Source organism: Hemibagrus wyckioides, linkage group LG08 (assembly GCF_019097595.1).
Source record: "Hemibagrus wyckioides isolate EC202008001 linkage group LG08, SWU_Hwy_1.0, whole genome shotgun sequence".
Lineage (NCBI taxonomy): Eukaryota > Metazoa > Chordata > Actinopteri > Siluriformes > Bagridae > Hemibagrus > Hemibagrus wyckioides.
Window position 1 is genome coordinate 26,116,805 of NC_080717.1, and position 25,894 is coordinate 26,142,698.

At 38.0% G+C, this 25,894-nt stretch overlaps 1 pseudogene; it reads left to right on the plus strand.

Moving 5' to 3' along the window:
• On the plus strand, nucleotides 1–25,610 carry LOC131357461 (cyclic nucleotide-gated cation channel beta-1-like; annotated as a pseudogene).
• The last annotated feature ends 284 nt before the right edge of the window (nucleotides 25,611–25,894 follow it).

Sequence of the window (25,894 nt, forward strand, 5' to 3'; positions counted from 1 at the left end):
ATGTTCAACAGGCACAAACGTGATGGTCAGGGGCGCACATATAGTGTACCGCCATGTTGGTTGATATTGATCAATTTTTGATGACACCAGCTTTCTATGAATGTGCTTGTTATAATACATTATCATTTCTATAGTAACCAGGACTGCTTAGGTCAAAGCTACATCATTTTACGTTTACTGTAAGAAGATGTTTCTATAACATTTATAGGAGTGTCAGTACTTTGTAACTGTTTTGTAGCAGCAACAGCATTTTTATGTTTTATTAACTTCAGAGAGAAAAAAATAAAGATATAAGACGCAAGTCATATATGAGAAACTTGTGCTGTGGAGGTTCCACATCATTAAATACGAAACTATATAATATAAAAACTATAAATGGATATAAAATAGTATAATATTAATTATTAAAGGACATTTGTACAAACAGTATTGGCAAATTTTGTGCTACTGGAGGAAAAATACAATTCAGGACATTTATTGGAAAACTAATAAACTGTACACAACCTCCAGCAGATCAGGAGTAATTGGCTGGATGTCAGGGGGAATCGGAAAGGTTGTACCGCAGCCCGAGACCAAATACACAGAGAAGAACGAAAAACCGGATGAAGAAGATACAGAGGTGTGTTTACTTTTAAATTTCTGGTTTGTTCTTCCTCTAGGTTATCGGTATATCATCAAACACAATCTATTTTAACTAATAAGACACAAGCGATTGTATCATTCTCGGACATATTAAATATATATCACGGAAATGTTCACAAAATGGGTTGGAAAATGTAGGTGAGGCTCTAGGCTAATGTCTTGGAAGAGTTGGAAACCTGGCATCCAATGAATGAGATGAGATCGGAGAATGTGGGTTATTTTGTCTATAAAAAGCACTGAATCATTTTGAGTTTGCTTTTCAAGAAGCATCTGCTGATGTGAAGCATGCCTCACAAAAAAAAGAGATCTCTGAAGACCAACGATCAAGTGTTGTTGAGTTAAATAAAGCTGGAAATGCTTCCAAAGTAATCTCCAGGAGCTTAGATATTCATCTGTCCACTGTTAGAGAAATTGTCTATAAATGGGGTCAATTTAGTGCTCTGTCTACTCTCGCTAGATGTGGTCATCAACAAGCTAAAAAAAACCCTAGAGTGACAGCTAAAGACCTTACTGGAATTGGTTAACATCTCAGTTCATGAGTCTACTATACGGAAAACATTACACAGGCATGGTGTCGATGGCAGGACACCATGAAGAAAGCTGCCGCTTTCCAACTAAAACATTGCTGCACACTTGAAGATTGCCAAAGACCACCTTGACATTCCAAAATACTGCTGGAAAAATGTTCTGTGGACTGATGGTTGAGTTAAAGAGGGAAACAAATGAAAATCCAGGCTCTGGACCACTAACCATCATCTAGGGGGTGTATATCAAGATATCCTATGGGATAATATCAGGGTGGCTTGTAAATGTTTGTGTGTTGTTAGTGTAAGCACGTTATGTTTGATAAAAACCAGCTAGGGTGCACATACTTTTGCTTTCCTGTGTAAATGTGTGTCGTATTTGAGAAATTTTATTAAATTCAGTTTTCTGCTAGTAATATGTAGTGGAGTGAAAGTAGGACATTTTGCTTTGAAATGTAGTGGAGTCATAATATTTTAATAAAGTACAGATTCTTGAAAAAGTTCTTAAGTACATTAGCATAGTTACTTTCCACCTCTGATCATTTTATTAAGCCAGAAAACTAATTTACTTTGAAGAAAAAGTTCTGTCTGCTTTCATCATCACGTTTCCTCTTATTTGTCCCATGAAAATCTATAATCAAATATATTTCTCGTTCCAGGTTTACGATATTGAAGAGCTTCCAGGTGGGAGTCTGTTCAGCCGTCATCACTGTAATATTAATGAGATGGTAGAGTTTATATTAAAAGCATTTCTCTGACTGTTCCTCGTGTCATCAGATGCAGAGCCTCTTCCAAATGTTCCAGTTGTGGAGATGGTCTCGGAGGACGAGGTTTCTGAAGCGCGCCGTTCTCCTCAGGTTCCTCCGGGGTGAGTTACATGCTTATAGACTGCTGAAACCTGATTTTTTATACGTGAAGCATCTCCGTTTGTGACGTGTTAGCGGGATTATTACAGTGAATGGTTTGAGGGTGTAGCTAGATATATGAAATGAATCCTAGGATGAACATAAAAGAGACATCCCTCCCACCTAGAGATCCAGAAATTTCCCAAACGATATGGCTTATGAGCCCATTTACATGCTTTTACATCCAATTAAGAGAAGCTTTGGGGAAAAATATCTTGCTTTCTGAATATCAGACTTTTCTAAGCCTTAAACGTTGAGCTTGAAGCTTATAGTATCACACGATTACTCCTTCTTGCATCAAGATGCATCTTCTACACGTTCCTCCATCTTGGTGGCAACCAAGTAGTAGAGTAGTTTCTTGATCTATCACAAAACTTTCTCCTTTTATCAGCGGAGTGGTGCAGTGGATAAAGACTGGCTTCCAGAACGCTCTGCCGTACCACATGCTCCGCCCACCAGACCACTCAGAAACCGGCTCCCAAAGATCCTCACGCTGCTCAGATAAAGGTACTAATCCACAATAATACTGGCTATCTGGTGCAGGATAGGCTGAGGCTGAAGATCAATCGGTTTCTACACCTTCATACACCAAAACAAATGGAATCTTCTTTTTGGAGGTTATGTATCAGATATCTTCAAGATGGAAAATATTGCAGAGTGCTGTAAGCCTTAAAAGTGTTTTTAGAAAAGAATTCACTCAAAGAAATGGCTCGTGAGTCTGTATTTAAGAACTCTTATCCTATAGGGCACTTTTTCTTATACAGAGGAGCACCTAGAGGGCATTTTTTTCCACGGTTGGTGTAATCCTCCATGTCTTCTTGCACCAAGGCGAACTATTCAGGGCAGTGCATCACATATTCTCCACTTCTCCTGCCTAGAGGGCATTTTATCTTTCTTTCTTTTTTTTGCCATTGGGGCATTTCAGCACATTTTTCCCTACTGTGAGGACATTTTTAGTACATTGTTTTGACCATGTGGGCTTTGGGGTGATTCAGGGAGATGGTGGAGTCAGTAGGTTGAAAAAAGGGGGATTAGGGGGGCGGTTGCCATGGACATATTAGTGTTGTGTTAGGCTACAGTATACCACATTTGTCCTAAAGCACTGACCTATTGCCCTAGTACAATCTATTGACCCTGGTGGATGTTGTGTAAGATTTAGCAGCTGTTACAAAGCACTGACACTGGAGACCCCTTCACTGAGTGTTAAATAAACACCTCCTTAGAGAACACTTCCCAATCTTTGTTAAATGTTCTATAAATTTCATTAGTTTAGCATCACCAGACTTAATAGATTATTGTTGACCGTTCATCATGCAAGCGAATGAGCTGTTACTATAGAAACGATAACTTACTAGAATGAGCGTAATATAAACCTGAGGATTTGCAGTGCTGCTGTTTCAGAGCCTTGTTAAAAATAAAACTATTTTAATTCATAGCATTTGAATGAGATTTTGATATAATTACGTCTATAGAATTACCGTTTCTACACTTTACCGTTCTCTTTCGTCACAGTGTTCTCACCTCCCCCTGAATCAGTAACCAGCCTGACAGAAGTCGAGACCAAAGTCAAGTAAGTTAAAAATCAGACGTTAGCTAAGAATCTGTCGAATAGCTGAGCTTTTCCGACTCTGTTTTAAACGCGTTGTGTGTGACGATGCTTCAGTTTGTGTCTGTTTTTGTTGTCAGCATGATGGGCTGGATCGTGCACGGTCTCGGCCTGGCCTTGCCCCAGCCTGTTATAAGAAGCAAAGAGGATTATGGGGTGAGTCAGACCCCAGCATTCCTTTAAAGCAATAATTCAGCCAAAGGTTTTTACATGTTTTTCTGCTTAACTGTAAATGTAGCTGATCAGAAAAAAAAACATTTCTGGGATTAGAATTTTGTGTCCTTTGTTTTGTGCAGGTTCTACAAACAAGTGATTTAACCAGATTTAATCTGAAGTGCACTTCACTATGTTATGCCCGTGGTAGACAAAACCTCATGGGTCATAAATCACATTGAAAAACAATAATAATCTAGATATGCACGAATAAATTAATAACATATGAACAAAAGACGCCCCCTGAAAGCAAACTGCATGCAATGTCATTATTGTTTAATCTGATGCATCATTTTAATGTTATTGAAGAACATTTTAATTGCGTGATTATATTTGTTTTCCTTTTTTTTCAGGTGGCGGCAGAAATGGCTACACAGCATGGTATGTATCGTGTTCTCTGATTCCCCCACAAGCCGCTTCACTCAGGCATTATTACACACAACCTGATTTCAGTTCCTCATCTGAAGAACACGGCGTAAATAACAACACAAACTTATCCCAGATTACAGTCAGAAAGCAAACAGTGAGAGAGTGAAGGCAGAGTCAGGAGAGAGAGCGAGAGAGAGAGAAAGAGAGAGAGAGTGAGTGTGTGTGTGTGTGTGTGTGCGGGTGGGAGGGATCTCTAGGCCGGCGTCACACCAAACAGTTCATCTTCTCCTATTTCAGGGGAGAGGCTCCTGAACACACACACACACACAGTGGGGAAGACTACAGGGGCACCTGGAGGGAACTCGTGTTTTTCTACTACCCTATAGGGTACATTTTTCATATAGAGGATCACCAAAGAGGCATTTTCTCCACTGGAAAGGTGCCAATTAGTGCAATTCATCATTAGGGCAGTGCATCACTGTAAAGATGGCATTTCATTACATTTTATTCCTTTTGAAAGTCTTTTTTTCCAACTGTAAGGGGACCCTAGAGGTAAATTTATTGCATTTTATCTAATATAAGGGCTTCCTAGAGGGCACTTTCAATGAATTTCATTTACCATAAAGGCAGACTAGTTAGAACTTTCAATGCATTTTTATTTACCATAAGAGCCTCCTAGAGGGCACTTTAAATACATTTTATTTACCAAAAGGGCATCCTAGAGGGCACTTTCAATACATATTATTTACCATAAGGGCAGCCTAAAGGGCACTTTCAATACATTTTATCTACCATAAGGGCTTCCTATAGGGTTTTATCTACCATAAGGGCATCCTAGAGGGCACTTTTAATATATTTTATCCACCATAAGAGCATCTTAGAGGGCACTTTCAATGCATTTTATTTACCATAAGAGCATCCAAGAGGGTAATTTCAATACATTTTATTTACCATAAGGGCTTCCTATAGGGTTTTATCTACCATAAGAGCATCCTAGAGCGCACTTTATTGCATTTTATCTAACATAGTGCAATATTATTGCATTTATTTCCACTAAATGAGCACCCAAGAGGGCACTTTATTGTATTTATATTGCATTTTTCAACCTGCGGCCTGCTTAAAAATCAGCTACAAGCCATGAGTTATGAGAAGTTCAATCCAATTTTGCATTTATTATCATTTATTTATTATCAATTTTGCATTCATTATTATTTATTATTTATAAAAAAAATGCAGCAATAGTGATTGAGCCCATGCTATGGAATGGACAAAATTACATGAGGTGTATTAGTAACGTCACACACCAAAAAATAGATGAACAGAAAGAATCTAAACTCAGGATAAAGTAAACGAAAGGTCTAACGCTAAACAGGAAACGGAGTACTAAACAACGCTAACGTTCACAATGTAAACACAGACACCGAAACCAAACATTTAGAACTTAAAAAGATCTAAGGGCATCAAGAGTTTAAGGAAAGCAAAGGTACAAATATGTACTGAAATTTCTCTGTGAAGAGCTGCTCTGGCGGCTTCTTTCCTAAATAGTGGAGCGGAGTGTTTATTAGCTCTGTCCTGTGGTTGGCCACCGAAGCCCTTGTTTGGTCGTGAACCATTCTGTAATCATCTGGTGTACATGAGTAAGTTAGTTATATATGTTATTAAATAGTATAAATGATAATTATACCAAAGAGCTCTTCAGTTCTAGATTCTGATTGGTCAAAAGTTTACTGTAAGGTGATGTTTATTTATAATAATGGAAGGTGTCTCTGATGTCAGAACTTAATTACAGTCCTGCTTTATTACTGACTTATACTTATTTTTGACAGATTAATTTAATGCTGTAGATCATATCAGATGTTTTACGTATTAAGAAAATGTAAAATCAGGTTATTTTTTATTTTTCATATTTTTTTAGCATGCCTTCTCCATTTTATCCAGCTGTCCACTCCAGGCCAAATTCCACAGACCTGGTCCTCGAGGAGGTCACCTCAGAAGATGACCAGGACCAGAACCAGAACCTGGACCAGGAGAACATTTCTGAGCATCCGTCTTGCCCTAAAAGAGCAGAAGCAGAGGACCAAACAGATCCAGAAACCACGAGTCCATCAGCACCGGCAGCATTTCTGAATCAGGAAGATGTTGAGACACAAACGGGACGATGGACACCATTTATCGAGAGCATCAAGAGAGAAGCGGAGGATATTGCGTTGGCAACTATGGAGGAACGGTTGGTGTCTCGCTTTGTGTACTGGAAGTTTGGTATATATGCTTCATACTGCTGCATGACATCTACATCTACATAACCGTATATATTTGTTGATATAATGTTATGATGTTTTATGACACTCACTGCACTTTAAAGACAGATGAATGTATATTTTCTGTACTGTTTTACTGGCTAAGAGTTTAACGTTACGTCAGACTGAATACCGATACCAGCTAGCTAATCTAAGCAAAACTAAGCAGAATTGCTGGGTAATGTTAGCGAGACACATAAAGCAATAGAGCATACAGCACAATGTTAAAAAGGGTCAATCATACAGAAAATACCAGAAAAATACCAGAAAAATACCAGAATACGCAACGTTAGCAAACACCAGCTTACGTAGCAAAACTAAGCTAACTACACAGGATGTTGTTATGGTTAAAAGTAAGAATGTTTCGAAACGTTAGCTAACTCGAGCAGCTTGTTATATACACCTGTGTGTGTGTGTGTTTGTGTTTGTGTGTGTGTGTGTGTGTGTGTATGCGCAGGTTGCGTCAGGAGCGCTTGGAGATGGTGAGGATGGCCGAGGAGGTGGCGAGACACGCAGCAGAGGTGACTGTCAGAGAGCTGGCTGGAGCTCGAGTGACCGTATACACACCCATCCTAGAGGTGGAGGAAGAGGCCGAGCCGGAGTAATCACACACACACACACACACACACATATATATATATATATATATGTATATATTATCCTTATAAGGACCTTCCATTAGCGTAATTATTCTAATAAAGCTAAGTAATGCTTTCAATCAAAGTCTCCCTCAAAGTCAACAAAAGGCTTCTTTACTGGTCTACAAATTATATTTGAGTTCAGGAAAAGTTTCATATCCCAGACACATGTAAAGTGTGACATGCTGAGATTTGAAATAATCTTCCTGTACCTGATCTTCTAACTTGTGGTTGATGTTGCAGGTTGCAGGAGCTGCAGGACGAGGAGAAAGAAGCAGAACTTTTACACAGTAAAAACACAGAGTAAGAGACATTTTCATAACTTTTACAAAATGAAGCACATTGTGCTGTTCTGTCTGTTACACCCGGCACTTGCCCAGATTAACCCTTCAATACAAAGTACTACACCTCCACAAATATGAGTGAAGTAAAAGAAAAAGTCACAACAGTCCTCCAGGCCAATAAATAAATACATTAAAAATAAATTAAAATAAATAATAAAATACTACTACTACTACTACTACTACTACTAATAATAATAATAATAATAATAATAATAATAAATTTTTGTGCAGGTTGAGCTGATCTAAAAAAAAAATTAATTAAATTAAATTCATACTCTTTTTTTTTTTTTAATAATGAAATTCAGTTATTTTAATTAAGTTTTATTTAACTGGAGATGCCAGAGAGAAGAGATGAAAGACACCAAGACCTCAGAATGTACTAGGGGAATTGATGTTACCCACTCACCTTATTTATTTATTTATTTATTTATTTATTTCATTTCATTTCAGGCCCAGTTCCTATTAATATAAGCGAATGATATTACAATTTTAAGCTGGGTAAATGAATCACTGTGTGTTTGTATCCTCTTGAAAAATATCCCAATTTTGAGGGCAACTTCAAAACCTGGCAACCCTGCTTCCAGCGCCAGCACATCTCCATTTAACCCTGCTGAGACCGAAAGGCTAAATCACACATGTAAATTATTGGTCCACTGTCGGTCATTGTAATATAACAGGTGGGGTAATATTTATACACCCTGTTTAGCAGATTTGTATGAACTTTGGAGAACAGCCAAGGCGTTTTGTCTTCCTGTAATTAGTTTGTAACTCTTCTGCGCCCTCTGCTGGCGGCATGGTGTATCTACTTGTACTAGTTCATTAGTTGTTCGATCCAAAAAAGTGCTTCTTACGTAAATACAGGGATCAATGGTACATATTTTACAGCTTACACTGAAGCGTACGTGTCTAATATTTTAATTTTACCGACTAATTATGAAAAATGTATAAAAATCAGTTGTTATTTTCATATATCTACGGCTGATTCAAAAAGTAGCCTGGACAACAGCCACCTTAGCAACCGCATCCCATAGCAACGACGGGTTGCGTGGTTACCGGTCGAGCATCAAGCTGCTTGTTTACGCGCAGGATGGCGGAGCTGCATCGAGCTTCCGCAAACCCTCCGAGCAATAATGAACAAATATTTGTCCATAATTAAGTGAATATTTAAGATAATGAAGATGAAGTGGCCTTAAGCGCTTTTAATACTGCACGTCTGGCGTTAAAGAGATACCACCGGATTTAAGCCGAGCTCACGCGCATCTTAGAGTAAGTTCATATTTTGGGGGATTTGTTTTCTTCAGAGGGAAGGTTTCCAGCTTCTCTGGTTTTGTTTTTGCATTGTAAGCGTTGTTTAATATGGAACATAGAACATCATAAACATATGAACATCATGATTAGACATACACATTATGTGACACAATACAGAAAGTGTGTGTGTGTGTGTGTGTGTGCAACAGGTGTCAGGAACTATCTCCAGTCGAGAAGTTCACCCAGGAGGTTGAAGAGCCAGTAGATGAGCCAGAGCAAGAATTAGAGGATGAAGATAATCTAGAAGAACCGAAGATTTTGACAGCAGCTCAATCTGCTTCTAGTGAACCTGTTAGACCAGAAGCCTCTCCAGCTGAAGAGCCAGAAGAAGAAGAAGAGGAGGAGGAGGAAGAGGAGTCTGAGAGCTCATCAGAGGCAGAATCTGAGCCAGGGCCAATCACTCAGCAGCCAAGGTCATGTGACGGAGCTGGCGTGAAGCAGAACATCACCCAGGTGAGGATGTGTACTTGTACCTGGAGATGAGAAGTGAAGCGTTAGCGTACATCTGACTATCATGCGATGCTAATACGCTAACAAAAAAAAGGCTTGGTTATTACCATCGTATGTGAAATATGGGAATGCAGTAGAAATCCATTATGATTATTTTAGAGCTGCTGTTCAAAAGTTTTTAGAAATTTAAGATGCAGTTTATAAAATATTTAAGTGTTTCTAGGCGTAATAATCGTACAATTTTGTACATACCAGAGCAAATCAAGAAGTTGCAATATTCAACGAATCTTAACTAATTAGCACTGTGTACATTTTTCTCATTTCTGGACCAGAAATTAGCTCCGCCCCCTTGAACTCACAGAGGGTATGTGGCTCTAAAAAGTACAAATGGCTTCTTTAAAGGCTAAAGCATAGACATATTATTGTCTACTCTTTCCAGCAGGATGATCTCAGATGATGGTGTATGTATAATCCGGTTTATAATTATTGGCACCCTGGGTAAAATGTCTTTGTGATGAATTAGTTACTAAGTTAACTTTTTATTGCACTAAGAAAAGAAACTTATTATGACAAAATAGCATGTGCCACAGTTAAGTGCCTAAAAGGAAAGTTAGGGACTTTCCAAAGGGTGGTAATAATTCTGCCTGTCTCTGTATATGTCCTTCAAACACATTTCATTACATGTGTCTGAAAATCTCATTCTCTATGAACTGCTTTGGTTAGAATCAGACGATTCGTACATCACACACCTCACCAAGAGGTGCCTCCAAGATCTCCAACCTGGGATCAGCAATCCCCATCCAAACATCTGCTGTTCATCAGGAGAAAAAAGAAAACATCTGTATACAGCTAATAAAAATACTGTCAAATCAGGATCTCTAATCTTTACATCTTAATCTGAACCTTCTGTTCGGTTTACACTTCAGGAACCTGATCCTGGACATTCTTCATGAGTTTTTCTGTCATTGCTGAATAGAGTGAAAACTTTTGTTACTCATCTGTCTCTTCCTAACTCATTACTTTTTCTGCTTTCAGGATGATCGCACATTAAATGAAGAGGGAACTAATGGTGAGGCGTTTTTATTTTAAAGGTTATACAATAAAATAGTTTATAGAAAAACCAGAGTGTATAGAAAATCCAAGCACATAGAGTGAGATTTTTTTCAATGCAGTTCTTGGAACTGTTTGGCTTTTATTATCTGATCACTAGGAACTTTTAAAGCTGATGGAAAGGTGGCAAGTTAAAAAAGAAAAAAGCTACTTACATACATCTCATTAACGCCACTGAGCAGTTGATGGTTAAAGGTCCTGCTCAAGGGCAGAGGACCGGTAGCAGCTTAGTAGTCCACTGACCTGACCACTGAACTACATGTTCAAAACTAGCTTACATTTTACAGAGCTATTTGTTCTTTCATTCGTCTTCGGTAACTGCTTTATCCTATATATACAACAATCCATCACATGCACATATCCCACACTCTCACATATACCCAATGCACAATATTCTATACTCTACAGTGCAATATAGACCACCCAATATCGTTATATTGAATTGATGTCATTATGTTGATTTGATAGCAATGAAGTGACCCTATGTTCTCACCTTGTAAGTTTCCTCCCAGTTGTCCATAATCACCCAAAAACCGATAGGGAGATTATAGGTGATTATGGACAACTGGGTGAAACTTACAAGGTGAGAACATAGGGTCACTTCATTGCTATCAAATCAACATAATGACATCAATTCAACAATCCATTAATCCTCAGCATTTCAAAATAAAGGAAAAAACAGGCAGGGAGTGAGTGTTTCTTTCAAGGGAGCAGTGTCCTTCTCATGGTGCAGTCCTGCCTCTGGATCCTCCCTGACCCCAACCCTGCTTACTGAATCAGTAAATGAATGAATAAATAAATGACTTTTTCTGATGCAGGTAATGATTGTGACATTCTGCTTCCAGTTCCTTCCAGATGTGACGCCCTGAAGGCCTGCCTCATGCGCATTCCCTATGCTCCAGTTTGCCTCAACCACTTCAACCAGCTGCTGAAAGAGAACAATATCACCCCACCTCAAGTGCCCTCCATACCTAAACTGCCCTCTCGACTATCCCAGATCACACAGCAGTTCCCCCATTTGCCTACCAGACTCAACCAGCTACCTCAACAAATCACAGAAATTCCCCAGCGCATTTCCCAGCGAGTCCCCAAACTTCCCGAGCACTTTCCTTCCCTCCCCAGGAAACTTCCCACTTTCCCTGAACGATTTTCCTGCCGGTTTCCCAACGGACTTCCTAACCGTCCTGAGAAGCTGCCTAATTTTACTCAGTACTTCTCCAGCTTGCCTCAGAGTTTTTCCAATATTCCACATCACCTAATTAACCTTCCTCAGCACTTGTCCAGCGTTCCTAGGCAGTGCTACACCAGTCTCCAGAACCGTCTGAGCAGCATCAGACCTCAAAACGATGCCTAAACCTGAGCAGCAGCAGCAATGTCGGGACCTGGAGCTGGACCATCTGGTCCGCCAGTCCCCCATGCACACCTCCCGTACCCCATCCCCTTCCTCACCCGGTTCTGTGCTGGACTTGCCCAATGTCCCCTTCTATCCCCGTCTGCCCCCCATCAGCCCATCACGCCAGTTCTCAGGTCTCTCCAACCCCACCTTTAATGCAGAGGATGAAGTCACCTCCTCCAGACCTTCAGGTGATCCAGTTGTGGTGGTTCTTTGTTAAATTCCTAAGTGTTCTAGTTATACACTGTATATGAAAATATTCTTCAGCTTACTCTTTGGACTAATGATGTGGTCCATATTGCCCTAATCCAGGGTCGATTTTCATAATGATATGTTACTGTTACTGCTGTTCCTCTTGCAGCTAGTTCCAGAATGAGTGTTCACCCAGCTGTAAATGTGGAAGATATGGACTCAGACAATGAGCAGTGTGGGGGAACTTCCCACCACATGCCCCAGATCATCACCCCACAGGACCCCAACCTCAAAACCCTCACCGTGCCTGGATCATCCAAATCCAACCGAATCAGGTTTGGACTTCTTGTTATTCCTCTGGTCAGTAAGAACTTGGAATGTACTTTGTCAAAGAGTTGAGAAAATAATGCAGTATAAATGACCCGTTGCGATTTTGAAGATCCTTCACAGTAAAATAGTTGCCACTGTCTGTGATGTTTGGCTAATGCTAATTGAATTATGCTAGTTTATTAATTGCAGCTAACGTACATTGAAACATAATTGTCAGCAGATAACATTCAGAAAGGTTTCCTGAAAGATTCTTTGAGGATAGTTTATGTTAGCTATCTACCTAGTATTAATAGTAAAAATGAAATATGTAAAATTAGCCTCAATAATCTTCTGAGAATTCTTGTAAAGTTAGCCTAAGCCATCTTGGTACTTTTAGCAATGAATAAAACACAAATGTTTACAAAAGTTACCTTAAAACATTTTCTTATAACCCTTCTAGATCAGCTCAAGTTAGATGAAATGTCCTCTCAAATAAAAATATTATGATTTCTTTAAAATATGCCTTAAATCTTTTAAGATATCCTGTTAGCCATCTATTGCATATTTATTGCATAGAAGTAAAGAAAATAAATGTTTATGAAATAAATAAATAAAATTGAAGTTCTACTAGGCTAGCTCATGCTAGATACTTAGCTAGTATTAGTACAGAATATTATAAACATTTGAGAATAAGCTAGATTTATGAACATGACTTAAAAATCCTCACAGAAAAATATAGGATAGATAAATTGGCTAGCAATTAGCTTGTTAGCCTTAGTGTTTGAGGATTTTATATATTTATGAACAGGAGGTAGAAATCTCTCAGAATTCCTGTACGGTTACCTCAGGATGTCTGGCTAGCTAGCATTAGCAGTGAACATTACAGATATTTGTGAATCTGAACTAAAATCCTGTCATGATAGCTAACAAATGCTATGAAATTCATGCTTTTTTTTTTTTGAGATTATTTTGTCTAATTATATGTTTTTGTTTTTATTTTGTCTGGATTCTTCTCACCCCTGCATACTCAAACACACACACACACACACACACACATACATAAACATACCTGTGATGGAAACTATGCTGGTGCAAGGGAAAGAAAGCCACAAACTATTTGGACAAAAATGTAAGAAGCTCAATATGATTTATTGTCTGGCTTCATCTCATCGACCCAAAACTCATGAAGTCATAAAAAGTGTTTTGATGTGTCTTGTGTGTGACGAGCATTTTTTCCCACCCTCATTCCACTTCTACATCTCTTCCCATTCATCCAGCTGAACACACATGATAATAATAATAATAATAATAATAATAATAATAATACATTAGATATAGATCATGTGACCTCTAATGTGTGACTTATATTGAGGAGAACATGGTATCAGTTTTAATATAACCATAATTATTAATGCACACTAATTAAGAGTGCAATATTAACACAGTGTTAAATGGATAAAAAAAACGTTATCTTGTTTTTTGCTATGATATAAACAGATTAAACGTTTCTGGAAAAAACGAGTGTCTGGTGAGGAAACACCTGTTTATATGATCATGTTGTTTGTGACAGAAAGAAGCTATACTCTTCAGGAGACGAGGAAGACGAAGAGCTGGAGACAGCAGTCAGGGCCTGGCCGAGCCAAAGCAGCATCACAAGCGCTGATGACGTGTAAGTGAGAATAATACACCTCACCTGAGCGCCAGACGTTTAAATACGTACCTATAAAACACAGAGGTGCACAGCTCCACCAAGCTCCTTTAAGACGTCCTGCCAGAGGCACGGCTGATCCTCTCTGAGGAATGTCTGGAAAATCTGTGTGGTCTTATTAGGAAAATGTTACAGAAGAGCTGATAAAATATAGTTGAGTTGTGTTTTTTTTTTTTATTGTTAGTGTGATGCTTTTCTGTTTGTCTTTGGAATCCTAAAGGACTATAAACTAATTATACTGATTCACATTTTTAATAATGCATCTTCAAAATTTTGGAAAAAAATGATAGAACAAACAACTTGCAGTTCTAGATCTAGATATATATATAGGGTGGATATGTTGATTGACTGATTGATTGATTGATTGATTGATTGAACCTTTGAGGAAATTTTGTGAAGTGATAATAACATAGATAAAAATGGATGGATGGATGGATGAGTGGATTCTCTGGATTCTCTGATCCAGTGTTCCAAACTTTCTAACTGTGTTCTTCTAGGAATTCTCTGTATGGAGTGTAAACACAGATTAAAATGGATGGATGGATGGTAAAAATTTGAGTTACTTCAGAAAGAATGTACACTTAAGTACATTTGATAGATAGATAGATAGATAGATAGATAGATAGATAGATAGATAGATAGATAGATAGATAGATAGATAGATAGATAGATAGATAGATAGATAGATAGATAGATAGATAATGGAACAAAGAACCATTAATGGAGTGTAAACACAGATTAAAATGGATGGATGGATGGAAGTTAGCTTAGTAAGTTTTTAGTCTTTTTCTTGTAATCCTCTCTAATAAAGAAACCTACATTGAACTTCTCAAGGTGCATGGATGGATGGATGGATGGATGGATGGTTGGAGAACTGGGTGGATGCAGAGATGATTCGATAATGGAACATATCAGTCCTCAAGAATTTGCATGTACTTGGCATGTTTTTAGAAGACAAAAAGTTCCCTAAAGGTTCTTTAGGTTTGTTAAGAGTGTTTATGGAAGTGTTTAAGTGTGAAGGTTTTATTTGGAACCCACTCTAATGGAGAAAACCTACACTGAGCTTTTAAAGACGGATGGTGATTTACGCTTAGCTGCTTATGCGTCACACTGACAGGCTAAAGGAGCGTCCATCATCGACCGCCAGCCAGGCCAGCACCATGGTGAACGAACGTCTGCAAGAGCTGGTCAAACTGTTTAAAGAGAGAACAGAGCGCGCCAAGGAGAAACTCATCGATCCTGACGACTTGGATGAGGACACACCGTCTACCAGTGAGCTTTATCTTCTGAAACCTTTGGCATAACTGTCTTGGGATAATTGACCCTATACTTTGGGTCTGCTGCTGATCACTGATCACAAACATTTCAGACTAGCATCACTCACTGACAGCAAGGTAGTGTTTTTGTAACACCTCCACAGCTAGCAGGCAGCAAAAAGGAGAAACTGGAGGAGTTTCTGTACCAAGAGTACAGTTGGAGATAAACAAACAAATTTTTATAAAATTGGCTACGAGCTGTTACATAAAATGATTACTAACTCCAATATTTAGACCATTTTTCAGAAAACGACCATGAAACCATCCTGAAATTTCCCACTATGATGGTGGGGAGAAAAAAAAAACCTAATCCCATATGAAGCAGTTAGTCACTTAAATACCCAGCAGATGTATGTAATACCCTAATTAGCTCATGGAACATGGTACAATTAAACACTTTCCCCAGACATCTTCCTAGATTGAGTCTAATTAGCTGTCATCTACATTACTTGAAAATAACAGGTGAGGCACAGGCAAGCAACAAGATAATGCAGCACAGGAAATATGCTGTATGAATAATTATAACCATTGCTCAACAAGTTTTATGAATAAAGAGTAAGCCATTTTGTTACCCATCCCAGCTCCTGCAGCACCTCCACCTCCTCCTCCTGAGCCTCAGAAGGATCCAGAGCCTGTCGATGAGACCCAGCCTGTGCCTACTGAACAGGAAGTTGAACAGGAAGTATATACCAAGCTGCTGTGCTTCAAGGTAAAGCCTCAGTCCAGGATCGGTCGTCTGATTCAGTATCGTTTCCCAGCCAGTATCGACCCATTCACCAGTGAGTCCCTGTTCCCACTTCCACCTTTCAACCATTTTTTTGGACATTTATGTGTTGTTGGTTGTTCTGCAGTATACACAGCATCCCTCATTCTCTGTTGTTTCGTGTCTATAGATCTGGGCTACGTCCTGTGGCTCTTTCTAGTCACTTTGGCTTGGAACTGGAACGTCTGGATGATCCCTGTGCGCTGGGCTTTCCTCTACGATGTCAACGGCTCCCTTTACCTGTGGCTGATCGCCGACTACCTGTGTGATGCCATCTACATCCTGGACATCCTGCTCTTCCAGCCACGCCTGCAGTTCATCCGTGGAGGCGATATTGTCGTACGTTAGGGGAAATCACAGATGGCAGGAATTTGAATTAGAGACATGACACTCACACTCACATTTGTCCCTATTTTATTTTTCTAGAGCGACAAGAAGGAAATGAGAGACCATTACATGAAAGATCTGCGATTTAAGGTACAAGCAAAACTTTGTCTGATATTTTGCTCGGTCATCGTTGACGTCCATTGTTATTAGTTTTTCGAATTTATTTCAGCTGGACGTGGTCAGCCTTCTTCCCCTGGAGCTCTTCTACCTCCTAGATGGAGTCAAACCTCTCCTCCGCTGCCCACGGATACTAAAGGCAAGCCTCAAATTCCACTCTCAGGCTTAGCAATTAGTAATTATCACCAATGGTGGCGTATTTCATTGATCTGCTCCTCTTAAAAAACCCAATGCTGAAAACTTGAGACTTATTCACTCCTGTCTTTCTTTCTGTGTTTCAGATTTTGTCTTTCTTTGAGTTTAACTCACGTCTGGAGGCCATTTTGACCAAAGCCTATGTCTACAGGTGAGCTTGCATTTGGTCGTGTGGAGATGCATTCTGAAGTTCATATGTAAGGAATAAAACACATATCAATCAATTAACTACAGGAAGGTATGATTTTTAGGGAGGTTTGATTCATTTACATTTATGACATTTGGCAGGCGCCTTCATCCAGACTGACTTACAGAAGTTCTTTAAAGTCTATATCAATGAATACATCATGCTAGTTTAAGTATGCACGAAGAGCAAGGTCTCTAGATGTCACCACCCCAGAGATAAATATTTTCCAATAACGGAATCAGAAATTTTGAAATGTTTATAAGTTAAGTTGTCTTTACTTGTCACATATACATTATTGCACAGTGAAATTCTTTCTTCACATATCCCATCTTTGGGGGTTGGGGTCAGAGCACAGGGTCAGCCATGATACAGGGGGTGGGGTTAAGGACCTTGCTCAAGGGTCCAACAGTGGCAGCTTGGCGGTGCTGAGGCTTGAACCTCGATCTTCTGGTCAATGACCCAGAGCTTTAACGGCTTCAGCCACCACTGCCCATATTGTACCGATTTGTCGTGAATGTTTTTTGTCGTTAATTAACCATCATGTTCTTTTTATTCTCTTTTTATAGTAATTTATAGTAACATAATCTCTGCAAAAAAACAAGGTAGTTGTGACATTAAGTCCTCTGTCTGGAAGATTTTCCCGTGCAAAATGAAAAACTTTTTTAAATAACAAATTTTTGTTATTTAAAAAATAAATAACAAAAATTCTCTTTTCTGATCCTAGAGTCATTCGCACCACCAGCTACCTTCTGTACTCGCTCCACGTTAACGCCTGTCTCTATTACTGGATGTCGACCCTGCAAGGCCTCGGAGGTACCACTTGGGTATATAACGGAGAGGGCAATGCGTAGGTGTTTTATTTATTCCTTTATTTCTATCATATGTATCATATCAAATTATTGTTTTTTAATAGAGGATCATTTTTAACAAGAAAAAGTTACACATCTCTCATTTCACTCAAAATGGATTTATTTTAGATTTCTGTTTAAATATTTTAATTATTTAATTAATTATTTAATTGTTTGGTCTAAGTTGCATTTTCTAATATAAAATATTATGAAAAAAATAGTTCTTCATCTATTAATAGATCATATATTTTCAGTGAAAAAAAAACAAGAAATGCATGTGATCATACACTTAACCTGTAAGAGGGAATTGCTTAAATGCAAGCAATCACATGGTATTGGCCAATTAGTGAGTGTGTGGGGGAAAAAAACAATTCTCTATTTTTAGGAGAAATCACCTAACCAACCAACCAACCAACCACCAAAATTGGGACTTGATAAAAAATGTGATTTAAATAAACGTCATTTGGACATAAAGCCTGTCATTACAGAAAGTTACATTTAAGGATTATTATCATAAATTATAAAAGGAATTTGATTTAGCAGTATTACTTGCAAAAAAAAAATTATAATAATTTTTATTATATCCAAAATATACATTTAATATATTTTTTTTTTTATTAAATGTATTGTTTTTTCCTTAAAACACACTCAATACAAACAGAAGTAGCACAACAAGCACACAAAAAAAGTTTAAAGTGATTTAAAGTTCTCCCAAATGTCTTTGTGTGTTATCTTCATTTGATTGAATTATTTATTCATTAATATCAAATTTATTTTTTATCATAACCCAGAGACATAGATACTGACCTTCCATCTAACGTCTTCTGCGTCATTCCCCCCCAAAGATACATCCGGTGCTTCTACTTTGCCGTAAAGACTCTGATCACAATCGGCGGACTGCCAGAACCGACCGCACTCGAAGAGTATGTTTTTCAGCTCATCAACTACTTCATCGGCGTATTCGCCTTCTCCATCATGATTGGACAGGTACGCAGGTTCTCTTTATCATATACCTCAGCGCTGTTGAGTTCTCGAGTCTGATTGGTCAGCAGGTGTGGATATGTTTCCTATGACAGGTTTATATTAATTTACTTGGGCTAACAAGCCACAGATTGTTTACAGAGACCTGTGCGGCAGATCCTTCGATAGATAAAAATATTACAAGTGCAGTGTTATTTGACACAGAAAATTGTTTACTTGTTAAGAAAGAGTCTCCAGTGTTGACATTCAGCGGTAAAGCTGGAACTTTAAGTTACACCACAGGGATATTCTTTACACTACAAGGATAAAGGATAGTTTTATAAAAAAGAATGTTTTATGGTTCTTCAGCATCAAGGTGTTTTGTTTATCTAATTAATAAGAGGGGAAAAGGGAGCTTTCAGGGTAACATGTGTTTATAGCTGCTATAACATACAGTTGAGGACAGAAGCTTTCTAACAAAGATTTTGCAGAATTTGTTAAATGTTAAGAAAGAAAGAAAGAAAGAAAGAAAGAAAGAAAGAAAGAAAGAAAGAAAGACAGACAGACAGACAGACAGAAAGGGGATTATTAAGATTTTATTTTTTAAACTGAATAAGCTACTGTATTTCACACGACATATGAAGAACATATATGATTTTGAGATCCATTTTTTGACACTTGCATTCGTTTCGTTGCCGAATAAAACCAATCGTCTTTTGTCGTGCTGTAGATGAGAGACGTGGTGGGAGCTGCGACGGCTGATCAGACACAATACCGCTCATGTATGGACAGCACAGTGAAGTACATGGGTTCTAACCGCATCCCCAAAGACGTACAGTACCGGGTGAAGACCTGGTACAACTACACGTGGCAGTCTCAGGGCATGCTGGGTAAGATTCTCAGTTCTCATACACCATAAACGATATTCAGGAGGTCAGATATTCAGGAGCAGAGAAACAATGAATTTATGAGATGGGAATGAAATGAACATGTGGAATGTGACATTTCTATCGATTTTATTGGATCATGAAAGACATGGCTCAGATGGTGGCATTACTTGAGGTAACATTTCTGTGATCCTGTGTGTAGATGAAGAGGAGTTGCTTGTGCAGTTGCCGGATAAGATGAGGCTCGACATAGCAGTGGATGTGAATTACTCGATTGTCAGCAAAGTGCCACTGTTTGAGGTATAAACACTTTTTTGTCACATTTGTACTGCATTTTTTTCATAGCTTTAAAGGTGCAGTTTATAATGTATCTATCTCTGTATTCATCATATCACTTTCAGCATTCTTTCGAAATCTGTCGCTCACAACATTGCCATGCAGACCATCTGGCTAGTTTTTTCCATTTAAGACCTTTTTAAAGTAGATTTTTCTGGCCCTGAAATGAGCTCTGGCCACTCCTTTTTCTTAAAACTTCATCTGTCTGAGACGTGGGCATAGTTTCAGTTTCAGTCAAAGGGGAGGTGATGTAAGTTTGGGGCTGATAGCCTTGAAAATAACAAACTGCATCTTTAAATACAGAATTATTGCCCTACTTATGCTTGTGTATTGTTTCTCCTGAACTGGGATTGTGTTCTTCTTTTCTTTATGTCAGGGCTGCGACAGGCAGATGATCTACGACATGCTGAAAAGGCTCAGATCAGTCGTGTACCTTCCTGGAGACTACGTCTGCAAAAAGGTTCGGTCTGCTTAGCATTTAACTCACTTTCTCACGTTGGTGGATATCAGGGTTTCTGTAATCTACTGCGCCGTTTCCATGGAAACTGTTAATTTCTGATCGTTTAGCACAGGTATGTTCGGTAATAGTTAAAAATGTAATCACGATTCAAAGACAGACGGAAGTTTGAAGTTTGTGAGCCATATGAATGCATATTATATTAGCTGCTGAAACACACTTCTAAGTGAGGATAATTACTAGAGTATTATGACAGCTTGTTAGTTCCTGAAAAAAAAAGCAGTACTTCCAGAAAGATGTGACCCAAACTACTGGCCCAGGATTTCTCAGAGTTAAATCTATAATGGTTTTATTTTTTTATGCAGAGCAGGTGAACAGGACTCAACTGCTAGCAGATGCTAACAGAAATAAAATCCCTCACTTTTGTTCATGTGAATAGGATTTTTGGTCATCCAGGATTTTTTACTTGCCCATTTTTGTTAAAAGCTACTGGAGAGGGATACATAAAGCCCTTTAAAGATATTTTTAAATGTGTAACACATATAATTATATTTTGTTGGACATATACTTCAAGATTGGTTGAAAAGAGACAGATATTTAAAAGACTCACACCAGGAAATGGTTGTCACAGCTATGCCCAACTTTAAGTACATGGATGGAAAGTACAATAGACATATATAAAATGGAGAAGGTCAAGAAACTGGAACAATTTACATCACGGTGGGGAAAAATGGATTACATTCAGTATATAATGCCCCATAGATCACTTCCTACTTGTACATAGTTGTTCCTTATGTCCTTTCTTTGTTATAACTGTATATCTCTGATTGTCTCTACTGGAAGATCTGGGACAAATATGATATGTATACATAATGTCTGAAATGTGGAAATGTTTGCCTTAATAAAAAAAATAAATAAATAAAAAAGAATTAAACCAACAATCCTTAACAACGGTTTAGATTACTGTATTTACACTACGTTGTTGTGTTTTGCCGTTCCACTAAGAAAAATAGATGAAACTCAGATAGTAAGTATACAGTATATAGACTTCGGTACATGGAAAAGTTTTATCTGAAAGCAACAAGAACAGAGCGATGTCATGACGAGATGTATCATATTATGATAGCTATTAGTATGTAAGGGGGAAGTAAATAAATATATAGTTTTTGATATAATTCGTTAATAAGTAAGGTAAATCTTAACAAGGTCTAAACACCATGGAGGGAAACACCAGGTTGTTGCTTCTCTGACATTTTCTAAGGTAACAGATGAAGTTACTGGACATTGTCCTTATTGTGAATTTTCTCTCCCTGACTCAGGGTGAAGTAGGTCGAGAGATGTACATCATAAAGTCCGGAGAGGTTCAGGTGGTTGGTGGTCCAGATGGAAAGACTATATTTGCTACTCTGAAAGCAGGATCTGTGTTTGGTGAAATCAGGTATAAAAAGACGTTGATATCTTTCATACTTATCAGTGTTTACCAAAGCTGACGTCTTTCTGCTTTTCCATCTCTTCGGGCATGAAGCTTGTTAGCGGTGGGAGGTGGAAACCGGAGAACTGCCAACGTCATAGCGCACGGCTTTGCTAATCTCTTCATCTTGGACAAGCGGGGCCTCAACGAAATCCTGGTGCACTATCCCGAGTCCCAGAAACTGCTCCGCAAGAAAGCAAAGTGAGACGCCATGACGCCTCCATAAAATGAGTCTTTTGAGATTTTCAGAGTGTGTCGTTTGGGTGATTCTGCTGTTGCTGATGCCGTGGTTTCTGTGTGTCATGAAGGAAGATGCTGGCAGATAAAAAGCCGGAGAAAAAGAAAGAGGAGGAGAAGGAGCCAGTACGGGCTATTCCGGTGCGGGCAGAAACGCCGAAACTGTTAAAGGCTGCGCTGGAAATGACTGAGAAATCAGGCCTGCGAGGGACACTGGCCAAGCTGAAGGAGAAAAAGAATAACAAGTCCTGTGTTTCACTGCAGGTACACACACACACAGCTACAAGTGCCTTCCCATATTCAATAATCCACTCAGATACACTGACCTTTAATCCACTGTTATGTTTCTGCTGTCCAGCCGTCCATCTGTTCCTCGGTGCTTCCCGGCTCTCCATTTGCGAGGCAGCACTCGGAGCAAGAGGCCGACATTCTCTCGCAGATCTCCGACACCACCATACACGGACCTCCCATCACCCCGTCCGGCCTCGAAGACGAGAGCCGCTCAGTAGATGACGGATCGGTGCTGAACCAGAGGACGATAGTAGGGAAGGACAAGACGGACGAGTAACATGGAGGCTATTAGGTGACGAGGTAACAGTTGTGTGATGGGTCAGCTGGGTCATTTTCCTGTAGAGATAGTCTGGAAGGATTAACATTAACTAGAAAATCAGAACACTTTTTCATTGGTCTGTTTTTAATCTTTTATCCCATGAGATCAGGTATGAAGGACACTTCATAACACAATATGATTCGTATCAAGATACTAATTAACTTAATTCCATAAATAAAGACAACGGTTGGAGATGGTTTTATTCATATTTAAGATTTATAGATATATTTAGAGATATAAGATATATTTTTCAAAGTATGATTTTTCTGTTAGTTAATATAATATAATATAATATAATATAATATAATATAATATAATATAATATAATATAATATAATATAATATAATATAATATAATATAATATAATTCTATGTGAAGTGACTTCTTTATATCTGCAATACTTTTGAATATTTGGTTTGGTTATTTTTAAGGTCAAATGTCACTCATAAAGCTGAATTGTCTATAAATCGATGGTTTCATTATGGAAACCGAACAAGCATGTGCTGAATTAAAAGATCTGGCAACCATTGGTGTATAGTGAGAGAGTATATATATATAATGATATAATTTAATACAAATTATTCTGAATAATGTATCATTCATATCAATTCCAACAGAGATCCAACATGATCATTTTAACTTCCAGTCCATATATATAATTCTCCACTTTGACTTACTTTTTTCAGTCTCCAGGTTTAAACTTTGCCTTGTCTGTGAAATATCCCACCATGTGCCGTAATGAACCCCGATCGCTGTCAAGTTCCTCGCATACTTTCACATCCTCCTTGAAGGAAGAGTACGGCCAAAAGTGACACACATCGCGTAGTCTGAATTTGTTCCCTGTTCACTATGTAGTCCACTTATTGGGTTCCGTTCTGTAGAATTGTCTCATTGTCATTGTCTCAATTCTTATTGGACGTGGAAAAGCCTGGGCACTACTCTAGTTTCATATCCAGGCCATTAGTTTATATTTTTTAGTTCAGTACAACATATTCTGTTCATGTACACCTTTCCCCTTTATTAGTGTCTGTATTAACGCACTTGCCTTGCTCACCTGCTGTCAATGTATTACTCCATTATGTAAGGTACATTCTATTGCAATGGCTGATGAATACTGTCCTGGGTAATATTGTGAATCGTAGTTTCTTCTAAGGTATTTTTACAGTTTGATGGTTCTTACAGGATTAGAACACTTTTACTTTAAAGACAGTCCCAGCTCAACAAAGGTCTAAGACAGAAAAACCATTTCACATCTCACTGTGGAGGAATGATGAACGCTAACTGAGGTGTGAACCTCGAGCAGACTTTCCTACTTTATAACCTCCAGATGTTGGGTGTTGCTGATATATTCGTCTGACAGACTGTCGTTAATAAGAGAGAAACATGTACGAGGGTTTTATAATAAGAAACAGATGGTGGGAATGTTGCCTTATTTTTTCTGCAGCTCCTTTAGGTCAATTTTGGTGCATTTATTTATTTATTTATTTTTTATTTTTTATTTTTTTTTCATTGAAAATTGCAACATTTTTATTTTAGCAAATAAATATTTCTTAACTATAGGCAAATTAACTAGCAACTAAAAATTCTCTTTATTAGATCTTTTTTCAAAAATAATATTATAAAGCCTTTAAAAAAGCTTTAAAAAAATCCTGTTGACAGATCATTTTTTTTAATTTCATGTGTTTATTTCTAGAAATCTTGGTATAGGCTTAATGATTTTATATTTGTATATAGTATATATATTTTACTCAAGACATTTTTTGTGGCGTAGTCAACAACATTATTTTCAATTAGTTATATTATTTTGTAGAATTGTTTTTTTTAAAAAAAACCTTTTCACTGTCATTTTTAAACCTGCTTGTAAATTTTATTTAGTCATCTATTACTACATTTCTTTAATTATTTCTGAATCCGTGAAGTGATTATTTCATTTTGTAGTGATTTGGAATGTACAAACACATATTTTTGTTTATATATCACACTGTGGATGGTACAAACTGTACAGTAAATGAAATGCATCCAACCAGCAACATGCACTGCCTCATACGTAGATATTATTAATAATCAAGAATGATATACTGCAGTAGGAAAACTCACTGGTTTTGTCACGTCTTATTTATGTCACATGAATTTGTCACTGTAATGTATTTCAATAAATAGTTAATAATGTTATTACATTAAATGACATGTCTGTGTGTTTTCGAGTCTTCAGAGAAATTGGATTCATTTACACTTCGATCATTTCTTTCAATACTTTCTGTCCGTTTTCTGTTGGAGATTTTTCTATAAAATGTCACTTTCATATTGCTGTAACATAACTCACTGTCTATGACTTTTTATGCATTATAATCCAATTCAAGGTTTTGTTTTTTTACATACATTGACACTTTATAAAAATCCCGAGGTGAATTTAGACTCCTAACAAGCAAACCAAAGGCAGCAGCGGCAAAGAAACTCCCTGAGAGGCCATGAGGAAGAAACCTTGACAGAAACCCGGGTAAATAATTCTTCTGACGTTGATTGCAGTTGGACCACAGTGCTTTTTTTCTCCCTTTTTTGTGTCAGATAATTGCTTTGGCACTACCTAAAGTTTCTTCTTTTTCTCTGATGCGTCTATTTTTAAGCCTAACGATGGCACTGGCAGTGACAGCTCGTAGACCTTTTATCTGCTGAAGTAATAGGGACTAAGACACCTGGCCATGGAAGAGCTGAGAAGCCAGTTGTTTGTAACTTTTGCCTCCTTAAAAATTTAGGGCCCACATATATAAAGTGCTATAATTCCCACATCATTCACACTGATTTGCATGTAAATTAAAGCCGAGAGTCTACACTCAGAGCTCATGTTCATTATTTCATTTCATCTCTGAGTATTTCTGTACCTGACTGTATGTACTGCCAAGAGATTTGTGAGCAATTAAGAGGAGTTTAACTGGATCTTAATATTGTGGACACCGGACATGAAGTAAGGGTGGAGAGGATTTTGTGGGACTAGAATTGATATAAAATAGACTTTGAGTGGATGCATTAATAGTGTTATTCTTTGTGAGGGCTATGAAGCTTTTTATATCTGAGTTTTCCACCAGAACATGTTAAGTTCTAGCTGATATATTCATT